Genomic DNA, 26,004 nt, shown 5'->3' with positions numbered 1-26,004 from the left:
TGACTATCTAGCTGAGTGTGGGATTCTATCTCAACTCACTTCTCCTGGAACACCACAGTAGAATTGTGTATCCGAAAGGAGGAATCGCACCTTATTAGATATGGTACGGTCTATGATGAGTCACACATATCTTCCCATGTATCTTTGGGGCTATACTCTAGACACAGCAGCCTTCATTCTCAACCGAGTTCCATCTAAGGCTATAACAAAGACACCATATAGGATATGGACTAGGAGAAATGCCCAGGTGTCTTTTATGAGGATTTAGGGTTGTGAGGCTTACGTTCGTCATCAAGTCTCGGACAAATTGGGACCCAAATCCGATAAGTGATATTTTATTGGATATCCCAAGGAAACGAAGGGATATTACATCTACATTCCCAGTCAACACAAGATAGTTGTGGCTAAGACTGGGGTATTTCTAGAAAGGGATTTTGTTTCTAGAAAGACTAGTGGGAGTACATTCGATCTTGAAGAAGTTCAAGATGTGAATCATAGCACTGAAGCCTCGATGGAAGTTGAACTGGAACCACAAAGTGTTGTGGATGATGTTGTTCCACAAGGAGTTGAGGGACAACAACCAGGTCAAGTAGACCTACCTCTTCGCAGGTCTGATAGGGTACGTCGTCAGCCTGAGAGATATTCATTTCTCTTGTCTGACTATGATGACGTTGTGCTCATTGAGGATGAGCCAAGCTCCTATCAGGAAGCTGTGATGAGACTAGATTCCTAGAAATGGCTAGAGGCCATGAGATCCGAGATGGAATCCATGTACACTAACCAAGTATGGACTTTGGTTGATCCACCTGAAAGGATCAAACCCATTGGGTGTAAGTGGGTCTTTAAGAGAAAGACTGACATGGATGGACTTATTTATAAGGGTCGCTTGGTAGCTAAAAGTTTCAAGCAAATTCATGGTATTGACTATGATGAAACCTTTTCTCCAGTGGCGATGTTTAAATCCATTCGGATCATGCTTGTTATTGCAGCGTACCACGATTATGAGATCTGGCAAATGGATGTCAAAATCATGTTTCTGAATGGAAACCTGCTCGAGGATGTGTACATGACACAACCTGAGGGTTTTGTAAATCCACAGCATACTGGCAGAGTTTGCAAGTTGCATAGGTCCATTTATGGACTAAAGCAAGCTTCTCGGAGCAGGAATCTTCGATTTGATTATGCAATCAAATAGTTTGGTTTCATCAAGAATGAAGATGAACCTTGTGTCTACAAGAAGGTTGTTGTGAGCACAGTTATCTTCCTTATATTGTATGTGGATGACATACTACTCATTGGGAGAGACATCCCTTTGCTGTAGTCTGTCAAGACTTGGCTACGGATTTGTTTCTTAATGAAGGACTTAGGTGAAGCATCCCGCATTCTAGGCATACAGATCTACAAAGATAGATCTAAGAGATTGCTTGACCTAAGTCAGAGTACATACATTGACAAAGTACTACTACGGTTTGCCATGCAGAACTCCTAGAAGGGATTACTGCCGATGTCACATGGTGTGAGTCTTTCGAAGACTCAAGGTCCCTCTTCTAGAAAGGAGAGAGACCGCATGGATCAGATCTTGAATGCTTCAGCCATCGGATCTATCATGTATGTCATGCTATGTACTCATCTTGATGCCTCTGTTGGGTTCGTCGGGCCGCGAAAACCGCTTTTTCGCGTCGCGGAAACCCCGAGTCACCCAAAGCCGTAGATCCGTGCAAAGATTCGTAAACAAAACTTTTCGAAAAACCTTTTCTTGTACGAGTTTGTAAAACCTTTAGATCTACACTAGATAAGGGTTATACCTTCTAAGCGTGCCTTTCGCTTATCCCGCTCGTCCAAGGAGTTGCCGGATCTCTAGACCGTCAAGCGCCGGTCCTCTAGAAGTATCCACACGGACACGTAGGTGGAGAAAACCTCACACAAAGGTGTGCTAGCACCTTGGTGAGATTCGGCCAAGCAAGGAGGAGAGGGAGAGGGAGAGCTTGAGAGGAAGAAGGAAGAAGATGCACCACACTTGAATGAAAATGAATGAAAATCAAATCCAATTCAAAAGTGGCCGGCCACATCTCATCAAGTGTAACTCCCCATTAAATGCAATTAATGTGAAGTTAATAAGAAAATGGCTTTGTAACTTCCATGAGGTGGCACACCATGATGATGTGGAACATCATCATTGGTCCACCTAATTCCAATTCACCAATGAGGTGGCAAAAGGTCAAGTCAAAATTGACCTTTGGTCTTCCTTCTCTAGTCAAGTCCAACTTGACCCAATCTCTACCATGGTTGATCTAATCCAACCATTTGATTCGAACCAACTTAATATAATGAATCTAATTCATTAAATTAAATTGATTTAATAAGTCATAATCTAAATTTGACTCATTAAATACATGAATCAACTTGAGTCGAACTCAAGTTAGCCCAATTAGGATTACTCTTAATCCAATTTGATTCATCAAATGAATCTAATCCTCTTGGTTCATCATATGAACCTAATCTCCATCTAATTATCCTAAGTGTGTGACCCTATAGGTTCTTGTAACGTTGGCAATGCCCTAAACCCATTTAGGAGCATAAGTAATGAGCGGTATCTAGCAACACATCATTACTACCCAAGTTACAAGAATGTCGAGATCCGACATCACCTTGTGACTACTAATTGTGACTCCTCACAATATGTGACATTGTCCTTCTATCCTAGACATCTAGATTGATCAATGTGAGGCATAGACCGTGTCATCCTCTAATCAATCTAAATCTTGAACTCCAAGTAGACTCACTCGATCAAATGAGCTCAACATCTAATGTTGACTCATTTGGGCATGGCCATACACTTAGTGGCCTCACTCTATCAAGAACAGCGATGTCGCTCCCGTCATATGGGAGGGATAGATCCCATCTACATCACTCACATCCCTCTGCATAATTCGTTACATACCCAGTAATCGCCTTTATAGTCCACCCAGTTACGGGTGACGTTTGACGAAACTAAAGTACATAACTCCTTATGTAGGAATCCATGGTGACTTCAGGTCTAAGGACTAATAGTCATACTAATAGCCACATGAGAAAGTATATGACACTCATATAACGATCCATGATACTTTCTCATGGTGGGTCATTCAGTATACATTCTCTAATGCATACCCATGTGTCAGCTTGATATCTCTATATCCATGACTTGTGAGATCAAGTCATCGAGTTGACCTACATGCTAGTCTTATTATATTAACATTGTCCCTGAATGCTAATACTCGACTAGGAATGATTTAGAGTAATGTTCCCTATATCATCTCACTATCGATTCAACTAATCGATTGATATAAGTATGAACCTTCTACTCAAGGACGCTATTATAGTTAGTCTATTTGGCACTAATATAAATAAGTATAATAACCAAACAAATGCCTTTATTAATATACAAGAATAAGATATACATGAGTCCATACAATCATCAAATGATTGGCTCTAGGGCTCTAACTAACAATCTCCCACTAGCACTAGTGCCAATCAGTATAGGCTCTAAGGCCTAAAGACCTAGTGTGACCATCATGCTTCCTCTGTGCCAAAGCCTTGGTCAAGGGATCTGCGATGTTAGCCTCTGTTGGTACTCTACAAATCTTCACATCTCCTCTATCGATAATCTCTCTTATGAGATGGAAGCGCCGTAGTATATGCTTGGTCCGCTGGTGTGAGCGAGGTTCCTTCGCCTGTGCTATAGCTCCATTGTTGTCACAATAGAGCTCAACTGGGTCAGCGATGCTAGGAACCACCCCAAGTTCAGTAATGAACTTGCGGATCCAAACTGCCTCCTTTGTTGCCTCTGATGCAGCAATATACTCGGCTTCTGTTGTAGAATCAGCTACTGTATCCTGCTTCGAACTCTTCCAGCTGACAGCACCACCATTAATGCAAAATACGAACCCTGACTGCGATCGGTAATCATCCTGATCGGTCTGAAAGCTGGCATCACTGTAACCCTTTACAGTTAGCTCATCATTGCCTCCATATATCAAGAAATATTCTTTAGTCCTTCGTAAGTACTTAAGAATATTCTTGACCGCTATCCAGTGACTTTCACCTGGATCTGACTGGTATCTGCTCGTCATGCTCAAAGCATACGAGACATCAGGTCGAGTACACAGCATGGCGTACATGATCGATCCTATGGCTGAGGCATAAGGGATCTGATCCATGCGGTCTCTCTCCTCTCTAGAAGAGGGACCTTGAGTCTTCGAAAGACTCACGCCATGTGACATCGGCAGAAATCCCTTCTTGGAGTTCTGCATGGCAAACCGAAGGAGTACCTTGTCAATATATGTACTCTGACTTAGGCCAAGCAATCTCTTAGATCTATCTCTATAGATCTGTATCCCTAGAATGCGGGATGCCTCACCTAAGTCCTTCATTGAGAAGCAACTCCCTAGCCAGGTCTTGACAGACTGAAGCATAGGGATGTCCTTCCCAATGAGTAGTATGTCATCCACATATAATATGAGGAAGACAACTATGTCCCCTACAACCTTCTTGTAGACACAAGGCTCATCTTCGTTCTTGATGAAACCAAACTGTTTGATCGCATCATCGAATCGAAGATTCCAGCTCCGAGAAGCTTGCTTTAGTCCCTAAATGGACCTATGCAGCTTGCATACTCTACTAGTATGTTGTGGATCGACAAAACCCTCAGGCTGTGTCATGTACACATCCTTGAGTAGATTTTCATTCGAAGCGGTTTTGACATCCATCCGCCATATCTCATAGTCATGGTAGTCAAAAGCAAGCATGATCCGAATGGACTTAAACATCGCCTGGAGAAAGGTTTCATCATAGTCAATACCATGAATCTGCTTGAAACCTTTAGCTACAAGTGACCCTTATAGATAAGTCCATCCATGTCTCTTTCTCTTAAAGACCCACTTGCACCCAATGGGTTTACCCCTTGTGGATCAACCAAAGTCCATACTTGGTTGGTGTACATGGATTCTATCTCGGATCTCATGGCTTCTAGCCATTTCTCGAATCTGGTCTCATCACAACTTCTTGATAGGTGGTAGGCTCATCCTCTATGAGCACAATGTCATCATGGTCAGACAAGAGAAATGAATATCTCTCAGGTGACGACGTACCTATCGAACTGCGAAGAGGTATGTCTACTTGAGCGGTTGTTGTTCCTCCACTCTTTGTGGAACATCATCCACAACACTTTGTGGTTCCATTCAATTTCCATCGAGGCATCGGTGCTATTGTTCGCATCTTGAACCTCTTCAAGATCGAACGCTCACTAGTCTTTCTAGAAACAAAGTCCCTTTCTAGAAAGACCCCGATCTTCGCCACAACTACCTTGTGCTGAATATAGAAATAATATCCCTTTGTTTCCTTGGGATATCCAATGAAATAGCACTTGTCGGATTTGGGTCCTAATTTGTCTGAGACTTGACGTCTAACGTAAGCCTCACAACCCCAAATCCTCATGAAAGACACCTGGGCATCTCTCCCAGTCCATATCCTATATGGTGTCTTTATCACGGCCTTTGATGGAACTCGGTTGAGTATGAAAGCTACCGTGTCTAGAGCATATCCCCATAGATATGTCGGAAGATCTGTGTGACTCATCATAGATCGTACCATATCTAATAAGGTACGATTCCTCCTTTCGGATACACCATTCCACTGTGGTGTTCCAGGAGGAGTGAGTTGGGATAGAATCCCACACTCAGCTAGGTAGTCACGAAACTCATGGCTTAAGTATTCACCACCTCGATCTGATCGAAGTACCTTAATACTCTTGCCAAGCTGGTTCTGTACTTCATTCTTGAATTCTTTGAACTTTTCAAAGGATTCAGACTTATGTGTCATCAAGTACACATAACCATATCTACTGAAATCATCAGTAAATGTGATGAAGTACCTATAACCGCCTCTAGCAGCAACATTGAAAGGGCCACATACATCACTATGTATGAGTCCTAACAAATCAGTTGCTCTCTCGCTATGCCCACTAAAGGGCGTCTTGGTCATCTTGCCTCGTAGGCATGACTCGCATATCTCATATGATTCAAAATCAAATGAGTCCAGCAAACCATCCTTATAGAGCTGGGATAAGCGCTTGCCATTTGTATGACCTAAGCGACAGTGCCAGAGGTAGGTTTGGTTCATGTCATTTGACTTGAACCTCTTGGTACTAATGTTATAGATAGGGTTCTCAAGGTCTAGAATATAGAGTCCGTTTATTAGAGGTGCACTACAATAGAAGTTATCTTTTAAATATACAGAACAACATTTGTCTTTTATTATAAAAGAGTATCCTTTCTTGTCTAAACAAGAAACTGAAACTATGTTCTTAGTAAGAGCAGGCACATAACAACAATCATCTAAATCTAGTACAAGCCCAGAGGGCGAGATAGTGATAAGTTCAACAGCAGCAACCGTGCTCCATTGCCTACTCGTAGGTCCACCTCGCCCTTTGCCAATGCTCAGCGCTTGTACATCAGGACAAATGTGAGAAGCACATCCAGTATCTAATACCCATGATGTAGAAATAGATAGATTGACTTCTATAACATATATACAGTGGAAGTCTCACTGCTTCTTCTTAAGATCCTCCAAGTATACCTTGCGGTTCCTCTTCCAGTGCTTCGGACTTTCCCTTACCTTTAGGCTTGGCCTTGCCTTTGCCCTTGGTTTGGGACTTTCCTTACCTTTGGGCTTGCCCTTGCCCTTGTACTTCCATCGAATGGGCTTAACCTTCTTAAGGTTAATCTCAGTAGTTCTTAACGGGCAGTGGCTTGTCAATCTCGTTCATGTTATAGTTGAGAACGAATTGACTATAGCTATCCGGCAAGGACTGCAAGTCAAGTGGCCGACTCTTGGCCAAGTGGAAACCCCAGTCTTTGTAGGTTCTCTATGTACCCAATCATCTTGAGTACATAAGGACCTACAGGAGCCCCGTCGACATCTTGCACTGAAACAGTGCTTTCAAGATCTCAAATCTCTCATGCCTCGCTTGTCCCTGATATAGTTGGCGAAGATGCTCAACCATATCAAAAGCGCCCATCAACTCATGTTGCTTCAAGCTCCGAGTTCATGGTCGCGAGCATTAGATAGGACACATCTAATCGTCGTCTTGATGCTTCTTGTAAGCATCTTTGTCGGCTTTGGCAGGAGGAGCCTCGGAATGGGCTGCTCCAGAACGTTCCTCGGTGAGAACTATTCTCAAGTTCTTGTACAGGAAATTCGCTCCGTTGAGCTTGTCCTTCTCAAGGACGGATCGCAGGGAGAATTCGTGTTCGACATCATGGTTATCTACAACAAAATTTGCAGAAATAAATATCATATTCTTTAAAAATCATTTAATTAGGCCTTTAATTAAATGATGCTCCCACTGAATTCTATAATTCTTGTGGGACAAGATCCACATCATACTAACCCTTGAGTTAGCTTTGGCTAATACGCCCAAGGCTTAGTATGATCGGTAGGTAAGGATTACCAATTACATCTCTATGCAACTCTTGTTTATAGAATCAATATCCGCATTTATATTAAAACTCGAGTTAGCTTTGGCTAGAGTTAATATAGATGTGATTTTGACCTATCTTTCCAACTATTGGAAGAATGCCTATAGTTGACTCGATCCAACCGAGTAACTATGAATACTCAATCTAATTGAGTTTGTATTCACCCATGCGTTGATAGACGGGAACAAGATTGTCCCTCCGTACCCTACCAAGATAATATGTATTGCTCTGCTTTGGCAGATTCAACAATACATGTGATCGAGGTAGTGATAAGTATCATGGCACGGTTAGGCATTAGAGTTGAGTCGATTGAGATCTAATCTAATCAAAAGGGATGCATCTTGTGCACGACTTAGATCTAATCTAATCGCAAGGGTGCATCATGTGCACGACTTAGATCTAATCTAATCGTAAGGCACTAATTAATTAACTACTTATTAAATATGCATCACATACACAAGCAATTAATTAATCTATTTGTGATTTAGTCATGGTCCTACTACGATCTTCTCAAGCCAATGAGAAGATCGATTGGTCAACCTAGGGTCAACAGCTTCTTCAAGCTCCTCCCTTTGACCACCTTGTGTTGCTCGTGCCCGCCTCGGAACTCCGTCTCGTGTGGACCCTCCACCGCTCCAATTTGTACATTACAATTTGAAACTCGAGTTACATTCGAGTCTAAATCTAATTTACAATAAGAAAATAAGAGAATGCACGACGCGCAGGTCACGAATATAATACAACACTCGCAAACACATAACGGCACGCAGGCCGTATTATAAATTACAACACAAATCCAATCTTATTGGGTATTTTGGGCCATGACTATCACAAATTAATATATAATTCAAAATTATATATTTTCATAATTTTATATAATTTTAAAATTAATTTTTACAATTTTTATGAATAAAATTTCCCGGCGGTCCCGTTTAGCGATTTCGGGCGCAATCGCGGAACGGATCCCCTTGTGGGGCCCAGGGGCAGCGCCCCTACCCGCGATATAACCATCGCGAGGGTTCCTATGCGATCCAACAGCGCCTAAACCCGCTGTCCCAAAACGATTTGGGTCGAGACATTGCCGTTTTGGAAAAATCTTCCCGGCGGGTTCGTTTTTAGTCGCGGAGCAAATCCCCTTGGGTTAGGGGCAGTTACCGCTACCCACGATCTAACCATCGTGAGTTGCTCCTTTGCGATCTAATGGCACCCGACCCCGCTGTCCCAAACGGATTTGGGGCAAAACGAAGCCTTTTAAAAGAAAACTTTCCGGTAGCCGAAGGCTTTGCTTCTACGGAAAAATTACTCATAAAACTCTAAAACTCAATTTTACAGAAAATTACAGAAGGTTTATTTTTCATAAAATACAAACGAACTCGTACAAGTCTTTGCATGTGGCTCTGATACCATTCGCGTCGCGGAAACCCCGAGTCACCCAAAGCCGTAGATCCGTGCAAAGATTCGTAAACAAAACTTTTCGAAAAACCTTTTCTTGTACGAGTTTGTAAAACCTTTAGATCTACACTAGATAAGGGTTATACCTTCGAAGCGTGCCTTTCGCTTATCCCGCTCGTCCAAGGAGTTCCGTCAAGCGCCGGTCCTCTAGAAGTATCCACATGGACACGTAGGTGGAGAAAACCTCACACAAAGGTGTGCTAGCACCTTGGTGAGATTCGGCCAAGCAAGGAGGAGAGGGAGAGGGAGAGCTTGAGAGGAAGAAGGAAGAAGATGCACCACACTTGAATGAAAATGAATGAAAATCAAATCCAATTCAAAAGTGGCCGGCCACATCTCATCAAGTGTAACTCCCCATTAAATGCAATTAATGTGAAGTTAATAAGAAAATGGCTTTGTAACTTCCATGAGGTGGCACACCATGATGATGTGGAACATCATCATTGGTCCACCTACTTCCAATTCACCAATGAGGTGGCAAAAGGTCAAGTCAAAATTGACCTTTGGTCTTCCTTCTCTAGTCAAGTCCAACTTGACCCAATCTCTACCATGGTTGATCTAATCCAACCATTTGATTCGAGCCAACTTAATATAATGAATCTAATTCATTAAATTAAATTGATTTAATAAGTCATAATCTAAATTTGACTCATTAAATACATGAATCAATTTGAGTCGAACTCAAGTTAGCCCAATTAGGATTACTCTTAATCCAATTTGATTCATCAAATGAATCTAATCCTCTTGGTTCATCATATGAACCTAATCTCCATCTAATTATCCTAAGTGTGTGACCCTATAGGTTCTTGTAACGTTGGCAATGCCCTAAACCCATTTAGGAGCATAAGTAATGAGCGGTATCTAGCAACACATCATTACTACCCAAGTTACAAGAATGTCGAGATCCGACATCACCTTGTGACTACTAATTGTGACTCCTCACAATATGTGACATTGTCCTTCTATCCTAGACATCTAGATTGATCAATGTGAGGCATAGACCGTGTCATCCTCTAATCAATCTAAATCTTGAACTCCAAGTAGACTCACTCGATCAAATGAGCTCAACATCTAATGTTGACTCATTTGGGCATGGCCATACACTTAGTGGTCTCACTCTATCAAGAATAGCGATGTCGCTCCCGTCATATGGGAGGGATAGATCCCATCTACATCACTCACATCCCTCCGTTACATACTCAGTAGTCGCCTTTATAGTCCACCCAGTTACGGGTGACGTTTGACGAAACTAAAGTACATAACTCCTTATGTAGGAATCCATGGTGACTTCAGGTCTAAGGACTAATAGTCATACTAATAGCCACATGAGAAAGTATATGACACTCATATAACGATCCATGATACTTTCTCATGGCGGGTCATTCAGTATACATTCTCTAATGCATACCCATGTCTAACGATATCTCTATATCCATGACTTGTGAGATCAAGTACATGCTAGTCTTATTGTATTAACATTGTCCCTGAATGCTAATACTCGACTAGGAATGATTTAGAGTAATGTTCCCTATATCATCTCACTATCGATTCAACTAATCGATTGATATAGGTATGAACCTTATACTCAAGGACGCTATTATACTTAGTCTATTTGGCACTAATATAAATAAGTATAATAACCAAACAAATGCCTTTATTAATATACAAGAATATGATATACATGAGTTCATACAATCATCAAATGATTGGCTCTAGGGCTCTAACTAACAGTCTCGTATGCTTTGAGCATGACGAGCTGATACCAGTCAGATCCAGGTGAAAGTCACTGGATAGCGGTCAAGAATATTCTTAAGTATTTGAGAATGACTAAAGAATATTTCTTGATATATGGAGACGATGACGAACTAGCTATAAAGGGTTACAGTGATGCTAGCTTCCAAACTGACCAGGATGATTATCGATTGCAGTCTGGGTTCGTGTTTTGGATAAATGGTGGTGTTGTGAGCTGGAAGAGTTTGAAGCAGGACACAGTTGCTGATTCTACAACAGAGGCCGAGTATATTGCTGCATCAGAAGCAGCAAAGGAGGAAGTTTGGATCCGCAAGTTCATTGCTGAACTTGGGGTTGTTCCTAGATTAGCTGATCCCATAGAGCTCTATTGTGACAACAATGGAGCAATAGCGCAGGCTAAGGAACCTCGCTCACACCAGCGGACCAAACACATACTATGGCGCTTCCATCTCATTCGAGAGATCATCGATAGAGGAGATGTCAAGATTTGCAGAGTACCCACTAAGGCTAACATCGCAGATCCCTTGACCAAGGCTTTGGCATAAAGAAAGCATGATGGTCACACTAGGTCATTAGGCCTTAGAGACTATACTGATTGACACTAGTGCTAGTGGAAGATTGCTAGTTAGAGCGCTAGAGCCAATCATTTGATGATTGTTGTATGGACTCGTTGTATCATATTTCTTATGTATATAAAGGCATTTGTTTATGGTTATTATACTTACTTGTATTGGTGCCAAATAACTAAGTATAATAGCGTCCTTGAGTAGAAGGTTCTTACCTATATCAATCGATTGGTTGAATCGATAGTGAGATGATATAGGGAACACTACTCTTAATCATTCCTAGTAGAGTATTAACATTCAGGGACAATGTTAATGCGACGAGACTAACATATAGGTCAACTCGATGACTTGATCTCACAAGTCATAGATATAAAGATATCAAGTTGACACCTGGGTATGCATTGGAGAATGTATACTAAATGATCCGCCATAAGAAAGTATCATGGATCGTTATATGAGTGTCATATACTTTCTCATGTGGCTATTAGTATAACTATTAGTCCTTAGACCTGAAGTCACCATGGTTCCCTACATAATGAGTTACATACTTTGGCTTCGTCAAAAGTCACCCGTAATTGGGTGGACTATAAAGGCGATTGCTGGGTATGTAACAAATTACGCGGGGGGATGTGAGTGATGTAGATGGGATCTATCCCTCCAATATGACGGGAGTGACATCATTATTCTTGATAGAGTGAGACCACTAAGTGCATGGTCATGCCCAAATGAGTCTATATGAGATGTTGAGTTCATTTGATTGAGTGAGTCTACTTGGAGTTCAAGATTTAGATTGATTAGAGGATGACACGGTCTATGCCTCACATTGATCAATCTAGATGTCTAGGATAGAAGGACATTGTTACATATTGTGAAGAGTCACAATTAATAGTCACAAGGTGATGTTGGATCTCAACATTCTTGTAACTTGGGTAGTAATGATGTGTTGCTAGATACCACTCATTACTTATGCTTCTAAATGGGTTAGGAGCATTGCCAACGTTACAAGAACCTATAGGGTCACACACAAAGGGCAATTAGATGGAGATTAGGTTCATTTGATGAACCAAGAGGATTAGGTTCATGTGATGAAATCCAAAGTAAACTAATTGAGTTGGACTCAATTTGGTTCATGTGTTAAATGAGTCTAATTTAGACTTAGACTCATTGAGCCAATTTAATTCAATGAATAGAGATTCATAAAATTAAAAATTGACTTGAACCAATGGTTAGATTTGATCAACCATGGGAGAGAAAAAGATCAAGTTTGACTTGACTTAAGTAGGAAGATAAAGAGTCAAGTTTTGACTTGACTTTGGCTTGACCAATGCCACATCATCAAGGCTTCTTCATTTGGTCAAGTTTGACTTGACCAAATACCACCTCATGGAGGAGATCAAGAAACTTGACTCTTGATATTCCATGGGGGTTTAGAAGCATAAAGTGGCCGGCCATTTTGGTGGGGGTTACAAGAGTGAATTGATTTTTCATTCAAGGTTTCTTCTTCCTCTCTACCTTTCTTCTCTCCCTCTCCTCCACCATTGCTGATCCTCTAAGGTTGCTAGCACATCTTTAGAGGTTCTCTCCATTGATTTGTTCGTGTGGATACACATAGAGGGTTGTACACTTGACAACCTTGAGATCCGGTGAACCTTGGACGAGCGGGATTTGCGAAGGGCATCGCATCAAGGGTAAACTCTTTTCTTTGTAGATCTAGGTTATAGAAACTCGTACACGTGGAAAATTTTTGTTTTATAACTTCGCACGGATCCGGTGGCATGGGATTCGGGTTTCCGCAACGCAAAAAGCGGTTTTTGCGGCCCGAAAAACCCAACAAATGGTGTATCCGAATGGAGGAATCGTACTCTATTAGATATGGTACGATTTATGATGCGTCACATAGTTCTTCCTATATCGTTTTGGGGATATGCCCTAGACACAGCAGCCTTCACACTTTACCGTGTTCCATCCAAAGCTGTGATAAAGACACCATATAGGATATGGACTGGGAGAGATGCCCAGATATCTTTTATGAGGATTTGGGGTTGTAAGGCTTACGTTCGACGTCAAGTCTCGGACAAACTGGGGCCCAAATCCGATATGTGTTATTTTATAGGATATCCCAAGGAAATGAAGAGATATTACTTCTACATTCCCAATCACCACAAAGTGTTTGTGGCTAAGACTGGGGTATTTCTAGAAAAGGACTTTGTTTCTAGAAAAACTAGTGGGAGTACGTTCGATCTTGAAGAAGCTCAAGATATGGACCATAGCACTGAAGCCTTGACGGAAGTTGAACTGGAACCGTAAAATGTTGTGGATGATGAGATTGTTCCACAAGGAATTGAGGAACAATAACTAGTTCAAGTAGACCTACCTCTTCGCAGGTCTAACAGGATATGTCGTTAGCCTGAGAGATACTCATTTCTCTTGTCTGACCATGACGACGTTATGCTCGTTGAGAATAAGCCTACCTCCTATCAGGAAGCTGTGATGAGACTAGATTATGAGGAATGGCTAGAGGCCATGAGATCCAAGATAGAATCCAGGTACACCAACCAAGTATGGACTTTGGTTGATCCACCTGAAGGCGTCAAACCCATTGGGTGTAAGTGGGTCTTTAAGAGAAAGACTGACATGGATTGACTTATTCATACCTATAAGGGTCGTTTGGTAGCTAAAGGTTTCAAGCAAATTCATGGTATTGACTATGATGAAACTTTTTCTCCAATAGCGATGTTTAAGTCCATTCGGAACATGCTTGCTATTGTAGCATACCACGATTATGAGATCTGGCAGATGGATGTCAAAATCGCGTTTCTGAATGGAAACTTGCTCGAGGATGTGTACATGACACAACCTGAAAGTTTTATAGATCCACTGCATACTGGCAGAGTATGCAAGCTGCATAAGTCCCTTTATGGACTAAAGCAAGCTTCTCGGAGCTGGAATCTTCGATTCGATGATATGATCAACAGTTTGGTTTCATCAAGAATGAAGATGAACCCTGTGTCTACAAGAAGGTTGTTGGGAACACAGTTGTCTTCCTTGTATTATATGTGGATGACATACTACTCATTAGAAATGGCATCCCTTTGCTGTAGTCTGTAAAGACTTGGCTGGGGAATTGTTTCTCAATGAAGGACTTAGGTGAAGCAGCCTGTATTCTAGGCATAAAAATTTATAGAGATAGATCTAAGAGATTGCTTGGCCTAAGTTAAAGTACATATATTGACACGGTATTACTACGGTTTACCATGCAGTATTCTAAGGAAGGATTTCTGTCGATGTCACATGGTGTGAGTCTTTCGAAGACTCAAAGTCCCTCTTCTAGAGAGGAGAGAGACTGCATGGATAAAATCCCTTATGCTTCAGCCATAGGATCTATCATGTACGCCATGCTTTGTACTCGTCCTGATGTTTTGTATGCTTTGAGCATGACGAGCAGATACCAGTCAGATCCAAGTGAACGTGACTGGATAGCGATCAAGAATATTCTTAAGTACTTAAGAAGGATTAAAGAATATTTCTTGATATTTGGAGGCGATGGCTAGCTAGCTGTAAAGAGTTATAGTGATGTCAGCTTCTAAACTGACCAGGATGATTATAGATCGCAGTCTGGGTTCGTGTTTTGTTTGAATGGCGGTGCTGTGAGCTGGAAGAGTTTGAAGCAGGATACAGTTGTTGATTCTACAACAGAGGCCGAGTATATTACTACATCAGAAACAGTAAATGAGACAGTTTGGATCCGCAAGTTCATTATTGAGCTTGGGGTTGTTCCTAGCATAGCCGATCTTATAGAGCTCTATTGTGACAACAATGGAGCAATTGCACAGGCTAAGGAACCTTGCTCACACCAGCGGACCAAACACATACTTCGGCGCTTCCATCTCATTCGATAGATCATCGATAGAGGAGATGTGAAAATTTGCAGAGTACCCACAGAGGTTAACGTCGTTGATCCCATGACCAAGGCTTTGGAACAGAGAAAGCATGATGGTCACACTAGGTCATTGGGTGTTAGAGCCTACACTGATTGACACTAGTGCAAGTGGGAGATTGTTAGTGAGAGCCCTAGAGCCGATCATATGATGATTGTTGTATGGACTTGATGTATCATATTCCTATATATATATATATATATATATATATATATATAATGACATTTCTTTATGGTTATTATACTTACTTGAATTGGTGCCAAATAACTGAGTATAATAGTATCCTTGAGTAGAAGGTTCTTATCTATATCAATCGATTGGTTGAATTGATAATGAGATGATCTAGAGAACACTACTCTTAATCATTCCTAGTCAAGTATTAACATTTAGGGACAATGTTAATGCGATGAGACTAGCATGTAGGTCAACTCGATGACTTGATCTCACAAGTCATGGATATTAGATATCAAGTTGACACATGGGTATGCATTGGAGAATGTATACTGAATGACCCGCCATGAGAAAGTATCATGGATCGTTATATGAGTGTCATATACTTTCTCATGTGACTATTAGTATGACTATCAGTCCTTGGACCTAAAGTCACCATGGTTTCCTACATAAGGAGTTGCATACTTTGGTTTCGTCAAACGTCACCCATAAATGGGTGGACTATAAAGGCGACTGCTGGGTATGCAACAAATTATGCGGAGGGATGTGAGTGATGTATAAGGGATCTATCCCTCCCATATGACGGGAGTGATATCATGATTCTTGATAGAGTGAGACCACTAAGTGCATGGTCATGCCCAAATAAGTCAATATGAGATATTGAGCTCATTTGATTAGAGTGAATCTACTTGGAGTTCAAGACATAGATTGATTAGAGGATGATACAGTCTATACCTCAATTTATCAATTTAGATGTCAAGGATAGAAGGACATTGTCACATATTGTGAGAGTTACAATTAGTAGTCACAATGGTGATGTTGGATCTCAATATTCTTGTAACTTGGGTAGTAATGATGTGTTGCTAGATACCGCTCATTGCTTATATTTCTAAATGGGTTTAGGAGCATTGCCAACATTATAAGAACCTATAGGGTCACACACAAAGGGCAATTAGATGGGGATTAGGTTCATATGATGGATCAAGAGGATTAGGTTCATGTGATGAACCAAATTGGATTAAGAGTAATCCAAATTAGACTAATTGAGTTGGACTCAATTTGATTCATGTGTCGAATGAGTCTAATTTAGACTATGATTCATTGAGTCAATTTAAATCAATGAATAGAGGTTTGATCAACCATGGAAGATAAGAGGTCAAGTTTGACTTGACTTGAGAGAGAAGATGAAGGATCAAGTTTGAATTGACCAAATGCCACTTCATTGTGACTTGGCATGGGCCGGCCAATGATGATGTTCCACATCATCAAGGCTACATCATTATGTGCCACCTCATGAGGAAGACCAAGAGCCATGACTCTTGGTATTACATGGAGGTATAAAATGCTCTAATAAGTGGCTGCCACATGTGAGTGAAGCAAGGGTGTGCTTAATCAAGGTCTCTTCTTCTTCCTCTCTTTTTTTCTCTCCTTCTCCTCTATTGCCGAGACCTCTTAAGAGTGCTAGCACACTCTAAGTGGTTCTCTCCACCTTTTTTCCATGTGGATACGTGTAGAGGAGTGTACACTTAACACTCTACGAGATCCGGCAACTATTTGGATGAGCAGGATAAGCGAAGGGCATCGCTACAAGGGTAATACTTCCTTTTTCATGTAGAATTAAGGTAGATCTAGTGTATACAAACATGTACATGAATATTTTATTTATCTATCTTCGCACGGATCCATGGCTAGCTTCGAGGTTTCCACAACACAAAAAGCGGTTTTTGCGGCTCGAAAGTTCTAACAGGTTTGCCCAAAATTATTACAGTGTATTGTGATAATAAGTGATGCAATAACAAACTCGAAGGAACCACGAGCCCATAAGGTAAGTAAACACATAGAGTGCAAGTACCACCCAATACGAGACATCGTATAATGAGGAGAAGTTGTTGTTGCCTAAATTGCATCATCAGATAACCTGGATCTTTTCACTAAGGCCCTTAAGGCAAGAGCTTTTGATAGGCATATTAAAGGGATGGGAATCAGATGTATGGCAGCATACATGCTAGCATAGTCTTTTAGTATAAGTGGGAGATTGTTAGAGTGTATACTGAAAGTCTAACTTTTTATATAAACATTTATTTTGAAATAAGAATCACATTGGTCAAATGTCTACATTTATATGCTAAGTGTAGTTGTTCATTTAATTTAAATTGAAGATAACATGGTGTGTGGTGTCACACAAAAGATCATGTTATCAGTTCCTTATAAATTATAAATAGTTGCTCACAACCAAGATGGAATGGGACAAACCATTGGAATGGTTGTAGTGTAATTTAGTATAAGTTTATCTTGACTATAAAATTACTCTAGTACACTCTAAGTGTATTGAGCAGGACCATTTGAGGTTGTTCCTTTTATACTGACTATTAAAAAGAACAAGACATCTATTATTATGGAAGTGTGTACTCTTAATCATGATATAATAACAAGCACGTATACTTAATATTTATTTCTTTAATTTATCAAAGGGTGTGATTTAGTTCGTTAAATCAATAGGCCCGATAAGTTAGAAAATAATATTATTTATATGGTGTGTTGTTGATTATAAAATGAAACTGTGTCCTAGTAATCTAGGTTTATGATGTCCCTTTGAGGAGCTCATAAGGATTGTCATGTAAACCCTATAAGTGGACTTAGTCCGACATGACAATAAGGTTGAGTGGTACTACTCTTGGAGCTAAGATATTAATTAAGTGAGTTGTCAGTAACTCGTTTAATTAGTGGTCATTCGATATCTTAAACACAGGGAGACTGACACACTCATGATAAGAAGGAGCTCATATTGTAATATGGGATTGGTGCGGTAGTGCAATAATAACTCTTTAGTGGAATGAGATATTATTGATGAACTTGAGTTGGGTGTTCGGGGCGAACATGGAAAGCTTAAGCTCATCGGGAGACCAAAACCAATTCCTCCTCTCGGTCCCTATTGTAGTCTCTTATTTATAAAGCCTTATATCCATTTAGAGCTAAGCTTGTTACCCATCTCTTTGTGGGCGGCCAAGCCAAGCTTAGAGCCCAAGCTAGGGCCAGCCAAGCCAAAGGATGAAGCCAAGATCAATGGTCGGCCAAGCTTGGAGCCCAAGCAAGGTAACCGACCACACATTAAATAAAAGGGTGATTATAAATTTTAAATTCTTTCCTTATGTGGAAGCCATGGTTTCAAAAGAGAGTTTTAAAATCTTTCCTTTTATAGTTTTTGACAAAGGATTAAGAGAAAGGTTTGATATTTTTCCTTATTTGTAGTTAAAAGTAAGATTTTAATTTTTGATAAAACTTTCCTTTTTTGTAACCATCCACATGTTTTAAAAGAGATATTTTAATTTATAAAATTTTCCTTTTATAACTAATAAGGGATTTAAAAGAGAAATTTTTTATTAAAATTTCTTATCGGAAACAAATAAGGAAGTTTTAATTTAGTATTTAAAACTTTCCTTGTTTGGAGCACTTGAATATGGCCAGCCATAACAAGCTTAAAAGGAAGTTTTAATTTTTTGTTTTAAAACTTTCCTTTTTAGTCATTGGCAAGGAATATAAGGAAGTTTTAATTATGTTTAAAACATTCCTTTTTTGCCAAGACCAAGGCTTATAAAAGAGAAATAGGGGGTGCCTCACCCAACAAGACATCTTCTATTCTTCTCTTCCAATTCCTTGGTGGTCGGCCCTATTCTTTCTCTTCTCTCCTTTTGTTTCCTCTCTTGGAGGTCGCCGGCATCAATTGTGGGAGATCTCTTGGTGGTCGGTTGCTTGAAGGAGAAGAAGAAGAGAAGGAAGCTCTCTTGTCTAGCATCCCTTGGAGGTTAGTTGGTGGCCGGATCTTGGAAGCCTTGGAAGAAGCTTGAGTGGATTTCATCTTGGAAGATCGTCGCTCACATGACGTCCAAGAGAAGGAGAGGAATATAATAGAAGATCAAGAGGTCTATAAGCTACAAAAGGTATAACTAGTTATTAGTTTTCGCATCATGACTAGTTTATCCTTTTGTATTGATCTTGGAAAACCAAACACAAGAGGTTAACGGTTTTAAGTTATCATTTTGTTTATCGATTTTATTTTTTGATTTCATGTTTTGATAATGTGCTTCTATTGAGGTCTTGATGTGCGTAAATATTATGATTGTTTATGCATGCTTTTACGCACATTCGGTTGCTTTATATGTACGTATTCTTTGTATAATCGCCTAATTTATCATGTATTCATCATATATACTCTTTTATACGGATATCTGCTCTTTGTTTGGTTTTGTGTTGACAGGGACAACTTTCAGAGCAAAAATATCATTTGTCGATGCACCGGAGCGAACCAGAGAACACGACCGTGCAAACCTTGCACGACCGTGTGGCCAAACAGAAGGGAAGATATGCATGGTCGTGCAACCCTTGCACGGCCGTGCGACCAAACCAGAGGTGGAATAGACCACGGTCGTGCAACTGATTACCGCACAATTTTGTCGTGAATTGGGCATCAAATGATGTACTACCAAACCCCTCCTACGCTAATGTAGCATAGGAATGACTCGGGTCGTCCGCCAACGAAAGTAACGATAGGATGGTAAACTTAGGGTCGTATATTATTCCTATATTTTTGGATTTTCAATATTGAAATGGGGTTTGGATTTTTGATTTTAAATTTAACAAATTAAAAGCAGAACAAGTATAGAAAACTAATCTAATGCTGGAATGAAATCTAACTATGTGTGAATAATTAATCCACAACGCATTGTCACTCTACGCTATGGGTTAACTATCAACACAATTAAACTAAGGATCGAAATAGCGAAACATCAAATGAAATCTAATCTAAATAATGAAAGACAATGCAAGTAATAAAGCTATGTCTATTCTAACTAACCATTGAAGATTTTCCCACATCGCATTGTCACGCTACGATACAAGAATATCTATCAATGGGAATAACATGAAACATAACAAAGAACTCAAACATGCATAAAGAAAGTAACAATCAAACAAAGACAATTAACTAAACAAACATAACAACAAATAAACAAAACCTAATTATGCATAAAAGCTAAACTTGTACCACATTGTCACTCTATGATACAAGATTAACAATCATACATAAATACAACTAAACATAATATAAAACTAAATAAAGTGCAATCTATCAATCTAAGAAACAATAACAAACATAACAACTTAATTAAGCAAGAAAGTAAACTACATTAAACTTAAACAATTAACATGAAGATAGACTAACAACTAAACAATTCAAACATGTATGTAACTAAAATATCCAAAATGCACAAGAACAAGACTAAACCAATCAAACATGTAAACAAACTAAGTTAATCAACCACACCCATTCCTCCACCAATCCAACTACCAATCTAACTACCAATCGACTACCCTTTGTTGTCACATAAAGAGCCCAGATCTGGAACACCATCACTGGTGAACAACAAACCCAACGAATGCCTACTGCTTGCGGAACAGCTTGCTTAAGTGATGCCGGAATTGGAAAGCTTCTGCCGGAATTGGACACACTGAGATGCTAGAGTTCTGCCCACCTTCGGAACGCCATCCGCGGGAAGTTCACAGCACTGCTCAATGACATGAGAAGAAGAGTACACGCCAGAGAAGAAGAAAAGGGCAGCCGGCTTCCTCTGCCGGAATCCTCTGCTTTCGGAACACCGTCCACAGGAGATGCCTGCTGAGGTAGGGATGAAGAAGATGCTTGTCGGAGAAGAACGCCTCGCCGACAAGAAAACCCCTAGACCCAAGCTGCTGTCCGCTCAAAGAAACCGCCGGAGCTTGCTGCCGTCGCCGCTTGGGACAGATCGGAGAGAAGGAAGAAGAAGGATGTGGAGGACCGGCCGGCGGCAGTGAAAAGAAGAGGAGAAGCCGCCGGCCGGAGAGAAGGAAGGAAGAGAGTGGGAAGAGTTGTCCGCGTGCCCTAACCCTGTCGCGAGGAAGAGAGGAGCGAACAGAATGGATTTTCCGCTGAACCCCTTAATTAAACAATAATGTCGTAGTAACGAGCCCAGGATCGATCCCGAGGAACCAACGGTAGAATGTAATTAGGATTGTCTTTTATTCCTATTTTTGGGGTTTTCGATATAAAAATGGAGTTGGGGGTTTAAAAGCTTTAAATCTAAATCTAACAGAGGAAAAGCACAGCGAATAAAAAAACTAATCTAAAGCAAGAGTAAAACCTAACTATGTGTCAATAATCAAACCTCAATGTATTGTTACTCTACGTTGTGATTAAACTATCGACACACACTTAAACTAAAGATAAAAGAGCAAGACACAATTAAATCTGATCTAAACAGAAATGAAACCCTAACTTAGAATTTAAACACTAAACAAGTAACCAAGCATCAACTAAAACTTAAACTAAACTACAACAAGGTAATGAAAGGCTAAATTACTTGCCTAAAAATATAACAAAACATAAAAGTAATCTGTGCTAAGCTATAAAAATAATAACAAAATGAATTAAACCCCAACCAATCCAACTCACAACCAATCTCACCAAACTTCACACTCTTGCCGTCACACAAGAGTGCCAAAGTCGAAACCACCCGACTCTGGACCTCAGTGGAGAATCTCAGCTGCGTCTCAGCTCAAGGAAGGCTCAGCTACACCGACGGACCACCCCCGGCGAGCTAAGAACATCCCAAAACCCAAGAAAATGCCGAAAATCTGGAAATCTGACTCTAGATCTGATGGAAGGCTGTGGAACGCGGATGAACGTCGAGTGAAGCTCAGGAACACCGGAAGACCATCTCCTAATGTTGCTGATGGGAATCGGAGCTTGGATTTGGAGGATCACCGCCAAATCGAGCTGGAAAAGGAAGATGCCGCGAGCCAAATTCCACCGGAGAGAACACTCACTGGTGCTCCAGATGATCGGGATGAGCTGCAAAGAAGTCTTCCACCAAGGTAGAAGCTTGGGAAATGGATTGATCGGAGAAGGAAAGGGGTCGGAATCTCGGAGATGCCGCGGGACGAAGAACAACGCGGAGGAAGAGATCGACACTGGAAAACACTGTAGCTTCTGTGTTTTGAATCTGTTCCAGATCTGAACCGACGGCTGGGATCAATTTGGAGCTAAATCAACGGTGAAAGTTTGCCCAAAATCGGATCTGAAGGTACTGATCTTGATCTAGGGCCTGGATCTACTCTCCCTTAGGTCGGATCGATCAGATCATCACTGGATGGCCCAGATCCGCCTAGTCTTCATTGAACGGTCCAGATTAATCCGGCTGGATCAATGGCTGGATGAACTCAGATCTGGATCAAAACTTCTGGATCTTCATCAATGGCTTAGATCTGCTCTCCATTAGGTTGGATCGGCCAGATCTTCAACGGATGGTTTAGATCTCTCCTATTCTTGATAAACGGCCCAAATCGACCCAAAGCTTGATCTTGTCTTTTGAACTCCGATTCGAGCCCAATTCCGGTCCAAATAGATCCAAATCTAAGATCCTTTGATGCCTACAAAATAAGAATCAAATATTAGCATCAAATAACACCAAAAATAATATAATTTGCAATTAAGTCCAAAATCTATGCAATGCACAAAAATGTAATGTAACCATGATTTAAACTATGAAACCAACATCAAAACCATGCATAAATGAATCAAAATAATGCAGTAAAATCATGGTTATCAGCAACCCTACATGGTCATGCACCCCATGACCGAGGCCAAGCAGCACACGACCGTGCGACCTTGCACGGCCGTGTCCCCAGATCCGAGCCCCAGCATCACACGGCCTTGCCAATTGGCATGGCTGTGCAGCGCATCCAGAGCCCAGTTAGGGCACGACCGTGCCATCCTTGCACGGCTATGCCGCCGCGCCATACCCTTACTTATAAAAGGGGGTTTAACCCCTTTTCCAAGGGAGGAGAGTCGGGAGGCGAGCCGTCAAGAGGATATTCATTAGGGTGTCGTTCCACGTCGTCCAGGACATCGATCCAGCGACCTTCCATCACCACCTCAACTCCAGAAGCAAAGGATATGATCCGGAGATCACTCATCGTCATTGGATAAACATACTTCTTCTTTCTCTCTTCACTTTTGAGGATTGTGTGTTTAGATTCACCATGTCTTCGGGTTCTTCTCTAGCATCTATGGAGTAGAGTCTTTGTTCTAAGATGAAGGAGTAATTGTGAATTGATTTGATGTAAAACTCAGAACATGTTTATATTCATTGAATGATATCGCTTGTTTTGTTTTGATTCCTCAATCTCTTTGTCGTGTTGATTGATTGTGTAGGAATTGCCAACCTCATAGAGGGGATACCTTAGATTGTACACTGAGGGGCCCTAGTGACAGGGGTAACCCGTTCATGGACATCTAGGGTACTTTCTCAAAAGTAGAGGTGACTCCTTCGCAAGGAAGTAAGAGACCAAACCTAGTTTCTTAATTCTATCTTTGATAATATCAGTAAGAGTCATGTCCTTATGATCTACCGAGACACCCTATTGACAGGGGTTAACCGTGACAGGATTTCGTAGGGATTGTCTTTGTCTGGTGCTCAAAGATAGTTGCTTTAGCTTCCGGCGAATGCATGCCGAAGGAGAATGAGTATAGGATAGTATGAGAAACATCAATACCACTATAATGAAACCGAACTCCTAGAACTCTCTATTAACCAAGTTGATTTTCTCTCATTGCTAGTTCTCATTCCTCGCTTCCTGATCTTTTCTCTTAGATTACTTACAACCATAGATAGTGTAGTTAATCCTAAGTGTGCCTTCACTAGTGCTTATACCAGTCCTTGTGGGTTCGACGATCTTTTATATTACTAACGACGAATCCATGCACTTGCGAAATCGTAATAGGTCTATATAGTTAAACCTAGTTTACTGTAAGAAGTTAAATATTCGATTTCTTTGTGAGGTTTTGTCTAGGAAGTGGTGGATGATCCCATACCCAAGAAGGCCTAGTGCCTCGCCATGTTTAACCTGGAAGCCGATCTTTGAAATAGATATTTGATAACTTTTGTAATATGGTTTAACTTAGGAAGATCGCATCGGTTAAACTTGGAGTAAAAATGTTAAGTATCGTTTCCAATCCAAGTTTAACTTCTGAAGAACAATTTGGATTAATAATGTTAAGCATCATTTGCAATCCATATTTAACTTCAGTAGAGGACATGGGTAGCTAGGATGGTTCTATGCTTGTATAAATTTTTGTACAGGGGAACTAGGATGGTATTCCGAGTAGCAACCAACACAACCGAGCATATAGGCACTTAGCCTTATATATAGCTTTTAGTATATTGTCGGTCGACTGAAGGTCGAGCGAGTACTAGTATGCATATATGCGCTCGGCCGGGCAAAGCCCGACCGAGAGTAAAGGTACATAACTTTATATATAGAATCTTTTAGTATATTACCGCCCGACCGAAGGCCGAGTGATCGTTAGTGTACGCATATGTGCTCGGCCGGGCAAAGCCCGACAGAGCATAAAGAAACCTAGCCTTATATATAGTTTTTAGTACGTTATCAGTCGACCAAGGTCGAGTGAATGTCGGTGTATGCATTTGTGCTTCGCCGGACAAAGTCTAACTAAGCGTAAAGGCATTTAGCCTTATATATAGTTTTTAATATATTATCGGCTGAGTGAAGGCCGAGTGAGCATTATTGTGGGTATATTTGCTAGGTCGGGCAAAGCCCGACAGAGCGTATAGGCACTTAGCCTCGTATATAGTTTTTAGTATATTACCTGCCAAATAAAGGCCAAGCGAGCATCAGTGTGCGTATAGGCACTCAGCCAGGCAAAACCTGACCGAGCATAAGGACGCTCAGCCTTATAATGCTCATAGACATTCTCAGTTGAGACATGCTTAACAGAAGTATATAAGTATGACAACCTAGTAAATTTGGTGGGAAATATCTTCTAGAAGCTTTTTTAGTTATAATGGCATGCTCCTATGCATATCTCATTATAAATATGAGTCACAAACGACAAAAGAGGTACATCTGGGGTACAAAAGATTCCTTAAAGGATTATTGCAAGAATCTTAGAAGATGACTTCATTTTCTATCATACTCTAACAAACCTGGGACCACCTCATGACTATGGAGGATATGTGAGGTAGTATAAAAAAGGAGATTCTCTCCATTAACAAGGTAAGCAAGTTCTAGCATTCAAACTCTATTTCAAAGTACTTCAGTTACTATACTTCTTCTTCCACCTTTGAAAGAGGGACTGACTTGAGCGTCTGAGCGCCTAGCCTGGGATCCCCACCCCGATCTTAGGTCACTAACGCTTTGTTGGCTCATCTCATTGCATGTAGGATCGTTAAGGATCTCTTCCGGGTCTTCAAGAGTTCATCTTCATCAGGGATCATTGTTTGTCGGAACCAGTGTACCACTTCGCAGGTTTCAGATATGATCAAATTTGACGCTGTATATGGGAACTATTCACCTGAATTTGAAGCTATGAAAATGGAGGAAGTTGGAAAACTAAACACTATTACTATATCATAGGAGGGTCAGGATCTGCTCATCCAGGCTAAAGTACAAAATCTTTTTCAACAACATCAAGCCAATACTGGAGGTATGATGCCCGTAGCTCCAAATCCTACTATATCAATAATGGCTCATCCAAGGGAAAGAGGAGTGTAATAA

The sequence above is a fragment of the Zingiber officinale genome, chromosome 11B (genome assembly GCF_018446385.1).
Source record: "Zingiber officinale cultivar Zhangliang chromosome 11B, Zo_v1.1, whole genome shotgun sequence".
Taxonomy (NCBI): domain Eukaryota; kingdom Viridiplantae; phylum Streptophyta; class Magnoliopsida; order Zingiberales; family Zingiberaceae; genus Zingiber; species Zingiber officinale.
This window is presented reverse-complemented; position numbering follows the sequence as displayed.